This window comes from Podarcis pityusensis (assembly GCF_964106645.2).
Source record: "Podarcis pityusensis genome assembly, chromosome: 2".
Taxonomy (NCBI): domain Eukaryota; kingdom Metazoa; phylum Chordata; class Lepidosauria; order Squamata; family Lacertidae; genus Podarcis; species Podarcis pityusensis.
Window position 1 is genome coordinate 62,144,731 of NC_138029.1, and position 14,411 is coordinate 62,159,141.

General features: G+C 43.1%; 1 long non-coding RNA gene across 1 annotated transcript in view; it reads right to left on the minus strand.

The window, feature by feature from the left end:
• LOC308469255 overlaps positions 1–7,472 on the minus strand; it is a 270,286-nt gene extending 262,814 nt beyond the window's left edge. The window contains exons 1-3 of the long non-coding RNA XR_013982058.1: positions 7,261–7,472; positions 5,974–7,047; positions 897–1,320 (exon numbers count right to left, since the gene is read on the minus strand). This is a non-coding gene — a long non-coding RNA (uncharacterized lncRNA). The remainder of the gene's footprint in view (positions 1–896; positions 1,321–5,973; positions 7,048–7,260) is intronic.
• Between the last annotated feature and the right edge of the window lie 6,939 nt (positions 7,473–14,411).

Below are 14,411 nucleotides of genomic sequence, written 5' to 3' on the forward strand. Positions count from 1 at the left end.
GTCCAAAATGATAATCAAGTAATACCATTATTTTCTCACTTTTTATTCCCAGTATAAGAAGTCATCTTTGAGCTTTATTCTTCTGTCTGTTGCAGGAATGTGATGGAAGGTCAAATGCATATTTTCCTCAAGTGATTGACACTTTAATCAGCTATTCTTTCCTTTTTCATATGTGTTTGATACTTCTTTTCAGTGTCAGCAAGATACCCAGGCTGTGCATTGTCTGGGCTGTTAATTATTCCACATACTCCCATGCATGGGTGGAACAAGAGCCACCCTAATTACTGATAAAAGAAAACACTTTGTTAATGTTTGGTAAGTCTATAAAAGTAATTAACATCTTCACCTTACCCTAGCCTCTCCCTGGCATTAGGAATATCAGGTTGTGTTTCAGTATCACTGAGAGCTCCTCTGTAACAACATCAGAAGAAGTTCAATACTCTCTGTCCAAATTAATTAACCCCACTAGCCCAGAAGGAAAATAAAGGATTGTGCATGCTTAAGTTTCATGAAGGGAAACTGAATGATCGAACAAAATTTATTACCGAAGTCATAGCTTTCTTTCCTTTGACGTGTTTCTTTCTGCCTCGTTGTTAATTGCTTTCCTTAATGTCCATTCCTTGATGGTGAACACTAACTAAACTGGCTTGCTATGGGGACAATATATTGTGTCAAGATGGTTGTGTCCACAAGGAATATCCAGAGGGATGTCTTCCAACTCCTGTCCAACCCCACTTCCCATCATCCCCAGCCAGGAAGACTAACAGTCATGAAGGATGACATGAGTTATAGTCCAACGCCATCTGCAGGCTTTGACTACCCTTGATGTGTAGGCTTCTGTTTATCACTGACAAGTCTCACAGATTTACAGCAAGCTTTTATAAACCAGAAGTAACTCCTATTGATGATGATAATGATGATGATGATGATGATGATGATTTATTTATACCCCACCCATCTGGCTAGGCTTCCCCAGCCACTCTGGGCGTCTTTCAACAAAATATTAAAATACAGTAATGCATCAAACATTAAAAGCTTCCCTAAATAGGACTGCCTTCAGATGTCTTCTAAAAGTCTGGTAGTAGTTGTTCTCTTTGACATCTGGTGGAAGGGCGTTCCGCAGGGCGGGTGCCACTACCGAGAAGGCCCTCTGCCTGGTTCCCTGTAACTTGGCTTCTCGCAGTGAGGAAACCGTCAGAAGGCCCTCAGCACTGGACCTCAGTGTCCGGGTAGAATGATGGGGGTGGAGACGTTCCTTCAGTTCAATGGGACATTTCCAGATTGAGTACAGGAGTGCGGACTTAATTGCTTGAATGTCTGCTGTTTGAGAGAAAGTTTTGCTTAATTGTAACCTATATCTTTACCTATCTTATTAAAAGCTTTACAAATTCATTCTGTCTTTCTGGGCATTGTTCCATCCTAAAGCATTTTTAGTCCATTCTTCAGGCAAAAAGGATCCCCAGAGTGACTGACAAATGTTAATGATAAAACAGCCCGTTTTCTCAGGCTTACCATCTTAAAGATGCAACACAAAAGGGAAAGGGATTGGGAGACAGGAGGAAAAAAGCAAACCCACACAGTACTTCTTAGCTACATGATTGTTGTAGTGTTCTGGGAGCACATGATTTGCTCCCCTTACTGAAGCTAAGCAGGTCTGGGTCTCATCAGCTCCTGGATGAGAGACCAATAAGGAACCCCACTGATCTCTGCCTTGAGTTCAATCATGGAATTAAGGTGAGATTTAAATGTAGTATAGAGACAACCAGTCAGATTGTATATCCACAGCAATGACCAGAGGAATGACCGCTGGGAGGAAGGCAGAAAGAAGGAATGCCATGGTACGCCTGCATCAGCACAACTAGACACCTTCATCTGCCCTAGCTGCAACAAAGCATGTCTCTCCCATATCAGTCTCTACAGCCACAGCAGGTGCTGTAACTTTCCAGCAGTTTGACTTCACCTCCAAAGGCACACTCCTCCATTGTCTCCCGAGACAGGCAAATGCCAACCATAAATGTAGTTGTTGTTAATAATAATAATAATAATAATAATAATATTCAGATAGAGTCAAGCTCTAACTCATTTCTTGACTATTTTCAGTCAGGCTTGCATCTATTTTTCCTCTATAGATGGCATTTTGCAACACAAGAAAAATCTGTCAAGTAAAAGATATTTAAGTACCATAATAGCAGAAGCAGAAAGTATACATAATCCAAAGTCATGCTGTGAGATATTTCTCTTTGAAATACTTCTATTTTTAATGGAATGCTTCTGCAGGGTTTATCTTGGTTTATGACCTCTTCATACACATTTTCGTACGCAGAGAATTTCCTTATAAGAAAAAAGAAAGTGTATTTTCTTGCTTGTGGAAGTTGATGCAAATATTTATTTTGCTGCAAGTAGGCAGATTCCAAAGGCACTGGGCTTCCTGCCCTATGTGCTCAAGGCATAATAAACATTTAAGCTAAGCTTCACAAATGATAGAGTTCTCTTTTCTTTTCTTTTCTTTTCTTTTCCTTTCTTTTCTTTGTGGCACTATTTCAGGAAATGTCATGTGACACAACTTTTAGGAGAGGGATGGGAACTTGTGGGCCTCCAGGTGTTGTTGCTGAACTCCAACTCCCATCATTCCTGACCGCTGGCCATGCTGTCTGAGGTTGTTTTAGAATAACTGAAACCAGTGCTATTTTTCTAGAAAAAAGGTGCTGGAAGTCATCACGAACATCTCTCTCTTTCTCTTAGAAAGGCAATAATGCCCACCTGAGAGGCCCTGGAACTGAGTTCCGGTGAGTTCCCCCTGGGGGAAAAAGCCCTGACTGAAACATCCCTTTCATATATTCCCCTTTTTGTATATATAGGTAAATTTTCATAAAGCAAATCCCCCAAATGCAGTGGACAGACAGCAGAGCTGAAGTTAGTAATCTCTTTGGTTTTAGGTTGCCCTGCTCACATTCATTTATGCATAGCAAATTCAAGCACATTGTTCTGGTTCCTTTCAAAATATACAGAGTGGGTTTTGTCAAACCTAAATTTCGCTAGCTATTCAGCAGGCAGCTGAAGCCAGAGGTCTGCATGATTTTGTGCAGCCACCTGCAAGGTTTAGTTTACCATTTATTTTTTGGAAGCATCACCCTGCTTTCCAGGTTTGCGATTGTGAATTTACATACTGCTGTCTCTTTGTAAGATAAATCATATTTTCATTTCAATCTGCATCTGCTTGGAATAATATTCTGGTGGGCTTCCACTTGCCAGTGTGATCCAGCTTCCATTCTGTTGACTGTGTGTTGTTGGCAGAGTCCCAGGGTTTTATTCACACACTCCTCATTCTTGCCATTATCAGCTCCATAGGCAGAAGGGCAGAATCTCAGCCTTGAATCAGGATTTGGCAGTTGTAATCAATAGAACAGAGGCTGTGGTTGACCCATAGGAACAGTGATGGGTCTTGCATCATCTGAAGTGGGATTGGGGGTTACCCATTGTCAACACCATCTTTCTACCTATCTTGCAGCAAAGGCGCCATCTAGAATACTCAAGTTCCCTTTACCAACACCACTTTATTTGCAGTTTGCTTTGACTAGAGAGTCCAGGGAATCTGTCAGCCATCACAGTGTTGACTATCACAATGTTTGCTTCTACCTTCCATTCCTTTGAGACAACTGGCAGATTGCAATTCACATACGCTTACAAATAATGGCTGCATGCGTAGGTATTGTATAAGATAAAATCTGTATCCATGTAGCTGCTGTGCTCCAGCTGACATGTATCTTATAGACAAAAGCAAGAGGTGTAGATCAGGGATTGGCAACCTAAGGCCCGCGGGCCAGATAAAGCCCGAGGGATTCATTTATCCAGCCCGTGGCAACCCCTGCTGCCTGCTGCCCGCTCTTACTGGCTTAGCGTGGTGCCCCACTTCTGGGTTGGAGGAGCATCAGAAATAGCTTGTGCACATGCGCAAATGTTATTTCTGGTGCTCCTCTGACCCGGAAGTGCACCAGAAATAGCATGTGCGCACACGTATGGGCGCGGCTCCCCCGCCCTCCACACATTCGTCACCGGAGACACCGGCCCGAAGCAAGGAAAGCTTGCCAACGCCTGGTGTAGATGATCAATTTATTTAATCAAATGTAGGCTCGCTTTATAAAATGTCAGTAATGCATGGGTCCACTTCATGTAAACATTTTTTCTCCAACTGAATAAATATCTCCCTACAATTATGTATTAACTTGAAGCCTAGCAGAAATGCTAAGATAATTTCACTAACTGAATATGGGACTCTCAAACACTCCAGCCCATAGACTCTGAAGTATGTAGGGACAGGACTGAGCCCTCCCCCCTCCGCTTCTTGAGGGGCCAGGCCTTGCCTGGCCTCCTCACGGTGGTGGAGGGCTTCATTGGGCTTACCGGCGGTGGCGGCAGGCCTCCCTGGGCCTTGTGCCCTCCTCCCATCATGTGTGACATCACGTGTCTCTCCTGAAACTCCCAACGTCTATTAAACCTAGAACTACAAGACTGAGGGGCAGGGTAGTCCTTATGGAGAAAAGGAAATGGTTCCTGCAGATATCCTAACCAATATGAATCGACAGCAAACAGATAAGATTTGCCTTTTGAGAGTCCCTAAGCCCAATATACCTTAAAATATATTAACTAGATAGCGGAGATAAACTCTGTTCAATGCTTGCTATTGAGCTTACGTCTCAGGGGTGGTTTGTGGTGATTTTTCTCTCTCGCCACTAAAAATAATTACATGGGATACAAGCGGAGAATAGCAATGATAAAGATTTAAGCCTGACTAGCCACACACTTCTTCTGAATGCCTGAATGTTTAGAAATAGCAAATGCTACAGACTTCATTCTCAAACCATAATGCATGCGCATACAATAGATGTAAAGGGATTACAGGGAGTGGGAAGAATTTGTGAGTTGTGTTATTTGCAGGGCAAATATGTTCATCTAATGAGAAGCACCTAGAAAGGCAGCTTATTTATCGGCCATGCTGCAAAACCTTTCTACAGATAACAATTATTTCCCTCTGCTCCCGTAAGAAACTAGAGCTGCAGGACTCGCTTGCTGTTTTAAGCCTGTCAAAACTTAGGGAAAGCAGATTTGGGATCGTAAACTATTATGCAGTTCAACACAAACTGCCACATCTTCCAGGGAAGCATTTCTTTAAATTTCATGTTTAGCTGAGAAAGTGAGTATTAAGCACATCCAGGAATATGCTATGCTGGAGTTTGGACTGAGATCTGTGCTTTTTATATAGAACCTGGCGAGTCTGTGCATTCAGCCCTAAATAATGAATGAAACAGCTGCTGATGGTCCTCTGAAAACAAAGCGAGTGGCATCTAAGAAAATGTTGGTTCTGGAATTGGTTATTCCTTAGTTATTCTCTGTGCTTAGGGATGGCAAAAGTGCACACTGACTTCCCTGAGCAGCTTTTCTCAGCTTAATAAACAGAACAATAACAAGAGTCAAGGACAGAAAGAAACGCTAGGTATTCAGGCATGACTATTTTAAAAAGTATGTTTTGCATCTGTCTTTGCTAAATGGTGAATCACAACATCAAAGAACTAGAAGGAACCAAAAGCCATCTGGTCCAATCCTCCTGTTGTTAGTTGGGACTCAACTTCTTCTTCTTCTTCTTCTTCTTCTTCTTCTTCTTCTTCTTCTTCTTCATCTAATATATTTTTTATTAAATTTTCATATTTTTCCTTTGTCACATTCATATCAAATCATATAATCACATACAACTTTGCTCATACCAAGCATCGACTCCCCACACACACACTCCCTGGCTTTCTTAACCAATCACAATCATCTTAGCATTTCTATATCACCCTATTTAGCTTCTTACTATACTTTAAAAAAAATTACTTTAGTATTTGTAAACCAGCTTCAAAAATTATCATTACAAAATATTTTAAATCAAACCTGCAAATGTTCTCAAATGTTTGCAATGTTCTTTCATATACTCACCATCTTCTAATCAACTCGCACAGCTCCAGAAGACTGCCAGACTCAAGACATACACTAAAGGAGAAGGCAACCACATTCCTGGAGTCCATAGCCAAAGATGACCTGGGGAAGAAATGTTTTCCTGGATTGAAATATGGGGAATGGTTAGCATTGGTTCACACATGATGCAACCCCTGTTATCAGCTCAGGAGCATACAGAGTTGTGTTTACATGGAGGCACCACTTATGTGAAGCACTAGATCAGGCACGTCCAACTCCCAAGAGACTGCGATCTACTCCAAGTATTAAAAAACTGGCTCTGATCTACCCATTGTCCATACCATGATCGCCCTGGGACACCCCTGTGATCGATCTGTTGGACATGCCTGCATTAGATGAATCCAAACATGAGCACTTAAATACTGTAACGAACTGGCAGGACAACAGGGAGGAGGAAGAAGATCCTGACAAGGGGTGTAGCTGGGTCTGGAACACACTGGGGCAAGCAGGCGATGGGGAAGGAAGTACTCACAGGGTGACAGAGGATGGTAAGGGGATGGAGGTGAACAGGAACCAGAGCAGCAGGATCCATCACCAGAGCCAGTGGGCTTCCTGTCCCCATGAACACAGTAGGATCTGATGCTTGGGGAGCAGCAGAAATGGCGCTCTAGGAGGCTGAGGCAGGCAAGGGCCCACAGCCCACCTCCCTAGCTGGCTAGGTGGGGCTCGCTTGCTCTGGGAGGAGGGGTGTGATTCCTCAGCTGGAGTAGGGTTGGAACAGGGTCACATGCCTCATCAAGCCCAGATGCTGCAGTTGGCATGCAGAGTACAAAAGGGAAGCAGAGGTTAGGTGCTGTGTCTGCTCAGCCTTGGCTTGGCTTGGCTGCTCCTGGACCTCCACGGTACTGTTCTTTGGGTTTGAGACTGGACTGTATTGTGACTGCTGGATTTCGGACTTGGCTACTTGGATTGACCCTGGATTGTATTTCCTGACCTTTGGACTTTGCTTGTCTGACTTGACCCACCTGGACTTGGACTTTGGACTTGACTGACTTGCTGCCAGATAGGCCAGGGGTTCAGGACATATACACTTTTCTGTTGGTGCAAGGGGGGAAATAGGTATAAAAAGGATAATTCCTAGATACCAAGATCCGAGTTTTGGGCAGGTACTCTTTGGTGAGAGAAACCCACTAGAGATTTAAAAACATAATATATGCAGCAAATATGCCCTTCTGCATTCCAGAACTTCCCTCTTCCCCCAGGATAGGAAAAGACCATGTTTGGTAAGTTAAAAATTGGTTTACTTACCAACTCTTCAAAGGTCAGGTTAATGTGTTTTTCCATATATCAGTCAGAAAAGTTGCACAGGCATTAAAACATGGCTTAGTGTCAAAGTGGTGACGGTTCCTAAATTGATACAAGAATGGAAGAGAAGCTTGTTAGAGACATGTGGCTAGGATGGAGCAACCAGCTTAGCCTTTTCACATGCTGACCTTCTTAGGTAGACTGAGGGAAAACAAAGTCTTGATTACCTAGCCCTCCCCCCGGTGAGTTAAGCCTGGCAGGACAGCTTACTTTATAGTATTAACCCCTTCATGCATTAATTAGACTTAAGTATGTGGGTTATATGAGGCTGTTATCCCAAATTTCCATTATAGGGAAATAATAGATCAGATCCTTTTGCACTAGTTCTTTATGGAACGTAAGTACGGGCTATTTGGTTAGTCCTGAAGGAATGTGGTTTTTCTGTGGTGCTCATACGTTATCTAAGCTAGGGGTAGGAACGAAAGACTAAGGGTGGGAGCCAAGTGTGGTCCTCCAACCCTCATGACTCTTCTCAGGCCACTTCCCCTTGTCAGCTCTGCCCCCTCAAGTGCTTTTGTCTAGCTGGAATGTGCCCTTCAGCTGTGACAATGCCTTAGGCTTGCTTGGATACAGGCTGGAGACATGTGTATGGTAGTGTGAGCATGTAGAAACTGTAGCCTTATTAGACTTTACCAATTGGTAGGGAGAGCGTTGCTCCCAGACGGGAGGAAGGAAGTCAAATGACACCAAGGGTTGGTTCAGACAGAGTTCTTTATTTCTGCTCTCCGGAGCAGCAGAAAGGCACTTGCGTGGTCAGTCCACAGCAAGTCCAAAGAAATGAGAAATTTCATGCAGTATATATATCCTCCAGGCACCCTCTCCCCCTTCCCCAGGAATCCAGCCACGTCAGCTTGTACACGCAGGTTGACATCACAGACGTTCCTGTACTCTTAACCATAAAAGGGCTTTCCTTCCTGTACTTGCTTGGATACAGGCTGGAGATGTGTATGGAGACATGGTAGTGTGAGCATGTAGAAACGTCTTGTTTTTGTGTAGCTGGAATGTGAGTTAAAAGTTAAGGCTCACACCTGTTCCTCCATTCACTATTGCCTCTGGCAGCTCAGGATCTCAATCCAGTGCCATCTACCAAAACTACTCAAAAATACATAACTCTGGGCCCCATAACCCTTTGTGGCAATGTTAAGTATAGGAGGAAAGGCTGTATTGAATAAGTATTATCCTTCCTTCATTCATACTAGTTAGTGATGTAGCAGAACAGATTTCCCTCAATATAGCAGGAAGCTAGTTTGCAGATTCATTTGGATTACTTAACTAAAGAAATTCAATCTGGCTTGCCCATATGGATTATTTCTGGTGTCCTTTTTTATCCCTCTCAAAAGAATAAAGACCCAAGGGTATTTCCTTAAAAGTAACAAGAAATTTACTCACATTTAGTTCACAATTAGATCCCTGACAGGCAAGCTTTATTTAGTAGTTACATAACAAACTGTGCGTTTATCTCATATGGAGATTGAGATCATGTGCTCTCAGCCAGCAGACAGCAAAATTACATTAAGAGAACAAAATGGCTGCAGGAGAGCAGCATGGCAACAAGAGAGCAGCAAGCAAGAGAGAGAAAATGGCTGCGTGACTCGGCTCTTTTATGGAGTCAGCCAGGGCCACGCCCATCTCCCAGATCACATGCAGGGTGAGGAAGCGCCAGACCAGTGTAACAGGAAGTTACACTGACTGGAGTAACATCCCCCTGCCTGTGCCCACTCTAGGGAAATAAGAAATGTTGTACTTGACTGTTCCAATGGATTACATCCCACAACACCTCCTGTCCCCCTCTCAGTAAGCACCAGCAATCCACTGTGTTGGGAAGCTGGAAAAGCAATAGTGCCCTACCTGTTCTGCCTCATCAGCCACTACCTGCTACAGGTATTGTAGTCCAACAAGATTTAGAAGGCCAAATATTATCACCATGAGGAACAAACCCATTTGATTAAACATCACTGTTATGCTTGTATAGCTTCAGCTCTGATGTTCATTTGATTTAACGAAAGTATTTCATGCTTTGGCCAAGATCCAAGGGTTTGCAAATGGCAGAGTGTGGCATGTAGTTATTAAGAGCCCTGATTTACAAGAGCAAGCTGGTGGTTTAAACAGAAAGCTAAGTGCCTATTAATACAGAGTTTAAAAGCTTCTCTGCCTCATTACTGTTTAGCTAAAAGCCTTCCAACTCCATGCTGCTCATTCCCTCACCCCCTACTTGTCAGAATGGAGAGATTTTGGAATATGTCATCATGGCCTGTCCACAACTTCCATCAGGATTCCTGAGAGCATCCTGTTGAGAGCCTGTTGCAGAAAGCACAGAAATGCAGCGTGAATTGATACAGAAAGGTTTGGCTAAATTGACTTGAACATACTGTCATTTTAAAAAAAACCATGTTGAATTTGGGTAGTGACAGATTTAAAATAATCCAATTCGGATTATAAGAATCTGTGGTACTATTTACAGCTTTAGGTCCTATCATAGAATATTACCGTGAGTATCTGAGACTGGTAATTATTGTTTTGAAAGGATATAAAAGTAGAATTGAAGTTCGAGGGTGCCTCCATGCTAGCCTTTCCTCCTACCGTTAAAACCATTAACAATCGCTCTCTCATTTTTGCCTGAGAATCTAGCAAATTTCTTATGAACTGTTGCATGTGTGTGTGTGTTTCTCAGGAGTCACCCTGTGTTTATTTGTTCTTCATATTGCAGAGGTTTAGTAAGTTTTAGAACTTACCCGGCAAGCCAAGGCAGGCCGTTATTTGAGCTCCTCATGCTCCTGTTTCACTGGAACGGAGCTTGTGATGAGGGTGGCAATTCTACTGCTCTCCCTTCCTTGCTGTTCCTGCCCATTGTCCATTAGGGGAAACAGGGCACTGTCCCTCCAGAGGTGTATTGAGGGGAACATCACTGGTTTGCCCTCACTGGGTGCCAAGCCGAGGGGCTGCCGCAACAATGATGTACAACGGAAGGCAAGGGGGCTGTGCATAGTGCAGATCTCAAATTCTTTCTACATTTAAGATCATCAATCCATACTGAATGCAAATGAACCAAAATGTGTTTCCACAATAACACTTTTTATTTATTTATCCCCACCACCACCACCATCAACTTTCACAACTAATGAAAACCTGGGGAGCTTTCTGAATTTGCCAGCCATTCCTCCTGAATACCAAATGCTTCCTTTAATTAATAGTTGTTGGCACTTCCCGCTGCTGGTGCTTGATAAACTGTGGGCAGAAGACCTAAAGCTATGAACACACTATTGATTTTACTATTGATCGGGTATCTTCTTTCTTTCTTTCTCACTGCTGCTATTTCACATGCAAATGGATGGTAATGGCTCCACATTATGACTGCTCTATTCGGGTGGCATTTGAGAAGGTGCAATTTAATCCCGTGATCGGGATTTCCCAGTGTTTCATGCCACCCCACCCCACCCCCACCATCCAGAGTGTCAGAGTGAAGGGAGAACTTAGGCTGCTGACAGAAAAGGCTCTTATCTTGAAAGAAATACAGCACTGTCTCCCAGAAGACTAATAGAAGAATTATCAACATGTCCTATGGGAGAACAATGATCACTTTTATGTTGGTTAATGTGACAAGCTGCCTAAGGGCGCTTCTGCTTGGCAGCTCCCTTATAATATCAGTTTAGTGAAGGCCTTTTGAATCAATAGTATGGAAAGAGGCCCTTGGCAAAGGAGGCTTGTTTCCTCCACCTTGACATCAGAAAATGGGTTTTATAGGTTCCTTTTGTGGAGAGGTCTGATGGGAACAGAAGGGGACCAGAATAAGACAGGAAGCTTCTGTGTTGGCTTGTTATGAAGCATGTGTGGTGGTGTTATGTATTTAAAAATCCTAAACCACCTAAATTAGAATCATCTAAAGGGTGTGCAAAATACAACAGAAACAAAATATGTAACATAATATAAAATCATCATGTGCGCCATAAAAACATAAGCAACAGAAATATAAAGAAACAAGGTACATAATCTAACCTCACAGGTCAGAAACAGCCTGGGCAAAAAACTATGCTTAAAGGAGTTGTCTAAAATGGATAAATGAGAGTTCCTCATGAATCACAGAGGGCATTTCAGGCTATAAGACTAAACATGGGATTGTCTCCTTCTGACTTACTGCCCCACAACATAAAGCACAGTACCACCAACAGGTTTGCCCCTGAGTGATTGTATGGGTCTGGGGAGGAAATCTTTCACCTGGGCCCAAGTTGTTCAGGGCTTTAAAAGTCAACAAGAAGACCTTGAGCAGGATATCTTAGACCAGGCATCCCCAACCTGCGGCCCTCCAGATGTTTTGGCCTACAACTCCCATGATCCCTAGCTAATAGGACCAGTAGTCAGGGATGATGGGAATTGTAGTCCAAAACATCTGAGGGTCGAAGGTTGGGGTGCCTGTCTTAGACTTCTATACAGCAGGCATCAGCCTACAAAATTCATGCCACAAAATACGTATTTGTCTTAGAGAATTCATCCCACAAAATACTTGCTAATCTTATATGCTGCTAATTTTTGCGGCACCCGTTTGGTAGGTTATCAACTGCAAGACAGCAGGTGTGTACACTGGTATGTGTCTCTGTGGGGGTGGGTATAGCAAAAGGACAAACAGTTGTCCACAGTAAGGCATAGAAAATGCAAACTGTTACAGTACAAGCTACTGTCATGTTGAAAGTTGCTTTCAGATTGCCGTTTATTGTGGAATCAAGCACTGTTCATGCACACAAGCCTTTTGCAGTGTCCACACAATACTATTGTCATCAAAGTGCCAGGGCATGCTTTCTGTACACTGACTCTGGATTTCCACTTAGTTCAGATAATCAAACAAGTAAAAAAATAACCCATCCAGCTGCTGGTGCTCATTGCTTCCCCTTTCTCTCCACAGGGTACTCTTCCACAGGTACAGGAATCCATGCAGTCCCTGGGCTCCTGCCATCTATGATGAAATCTTGTGGCTGGGGGCAATGGAAGACAAATGTTCCATCTTGCATTAGTTGTTTGCTGCTGTGACTGAATGGCTAGAGAGCTGCAGTGGGACCAGCAGCGTGCATTTCATAGAATCATAGAATTGTAGAGGTAGAAGGGATGCTGAGGGTCATGTAGTTCAACCTTCAATGCAGGAATCTCAACTAAAGCATTCATGGTAGATGGCCATCAAATCTGAGTCCCAATTTGAGTCCCAGGATACCCTCTCTTTTGCCCTTGACATGGTCAGGCACACTTGCGCGCGCACACACACACACACACACACACACACTATCGGCCCTGCTGGGGCTCAAGGTATCATCTCTCGCTTTCCAGTCTCATGGTCCAAGGAATAAGCCTTTGGAGCCAGTGTGGATTGTGGCTCCCCTTACTGGCTGTGCTTTGGCTGCTTGTCAAAATATTTCCCTCTATGGTTGGGTCTTGAGCCCTTGTTCCTGGGGGGCTGCTAGTTCTCTGAAGGTGTGGGTGTTGTGTTGGGCATTGGGTTCTCTTCCTTTCTGCTTGTGTGCTGTGCTCCCAAAAATCAGATTTAATGCAGCATAAGGGAACTCTAAGCTCTGCTGGTAGGGACATCTGGCCATAGCAGGGCTATCAAGGATAAAGCCAGGAAAGCTGGTCATGTGCAACCAGGGTGACATTTATTGTGTTGTGGTTGTGGCGGTGCCAAGTTGTATGTATTCTCAATGCATGTCCTCCCTGTCACAAGCACATTTCGTTGCTCCTTCCCTTCCTCATTGCGGTCACCGTCCCTGATTGGTGGGTTTTGTCAGCGTTTCCAGGACCAACGTGTCTGCTGCTTCTGTGTTTCCTTGCTGTGTTTTGTCTTCTCCCCTCCTGGCCTAATATTGTGGCCGTTCTACTGCTTGAATTGGTATACACAGGAAATGCTCTGCAAAAGTATGAAAATCAAGGCTTAAGCATTAGTCATAATTCGCACCGCTGGTTCCCTTGCAGAAGCATTGAACAAATGTCAAAGAAGGAAAACAACTTGGGGCTTTCACCTGTTTCACAGTTATGTAATGTTTCAGGAGTGGGGAGGGGGGTAGAAGATGTGTAAGTTATGCAGCACAGGCAAGAGAACTTGAGCTCTAAAAAACAAAACTGAAATTGCTGGCTTCACATGAAGAACAACTGTTCTATCCTTCCAGTGACCATCACAGGTGCCTGGGTTGGGCCATGCAGCAAAATGTGAAGTGCTGCTGGAAACAACATTCCAGTAACAAAAGTAGGTTTTTCTTTTCCAGAATGGGCAATAAGATTCCTTTTCATCTTGTGATCTCCCGTAAGAGAGGCTCTTGTACGTAGGGACAGCTGGCCTCTTTCACAGACTCTGTCCAAAAGGCTGCACTAGACACAGAGCCTGTCCATAAGGAAAATAGGGAACAGGTGTTGCCATACTAGTGAGCCATATCTTTGGGTCCTGGGATGTTTCCTAAGTTATTTTACACCATCACTGAGAGTGGTGAAGGGGAACTTCTGCTGCAATTGTTAAGGAAGGTCACTAGGGTAAGGATGGTTTCATTGTTATATTTATAAACATTTGTGCCTTTTTAGTGTAACCCTTTATAGAAGATTATCCTGTTCATAAAAAGCTACAACAATAAAATAATAATGAAAAAAGAGCATAGCCAGGCAGGTTCTATAGGAATTTGCATAATTCCAGGCAATCAGCTATTTTTTAAAAAAACAATACATTTCAAAATATTTATACTCTACCTTTTATGTACAAACATCTTTTGCAGGATGCCTTACAAATAGATAAAACACAATACAAGAAAATAGAAATGCTGCATATTAAAAAACAGCAGCAGCAGCAGCATAAAAGCCAGAGACTAAACTTTCACATTTAAAAGGTCAGAGAAAATATTTAAAAAGTGTTTCTGCCTTGTGCTGTTGTATCATAGGATGTCATACCATAGCAGGATCAAAATATATATGCATGCAGTTATGCTTACATTTCATTTCTTAAGTCTTTCCCCTTGTGTAAGTATGAATCAATGCCCAAAAAATTAACATTAGAATGATTGCATGAAATTAAACCCATTTAACAAATGACTAGGGTGACACCTAGCATGCTTTGCATATTCTGTTTCAGAGTA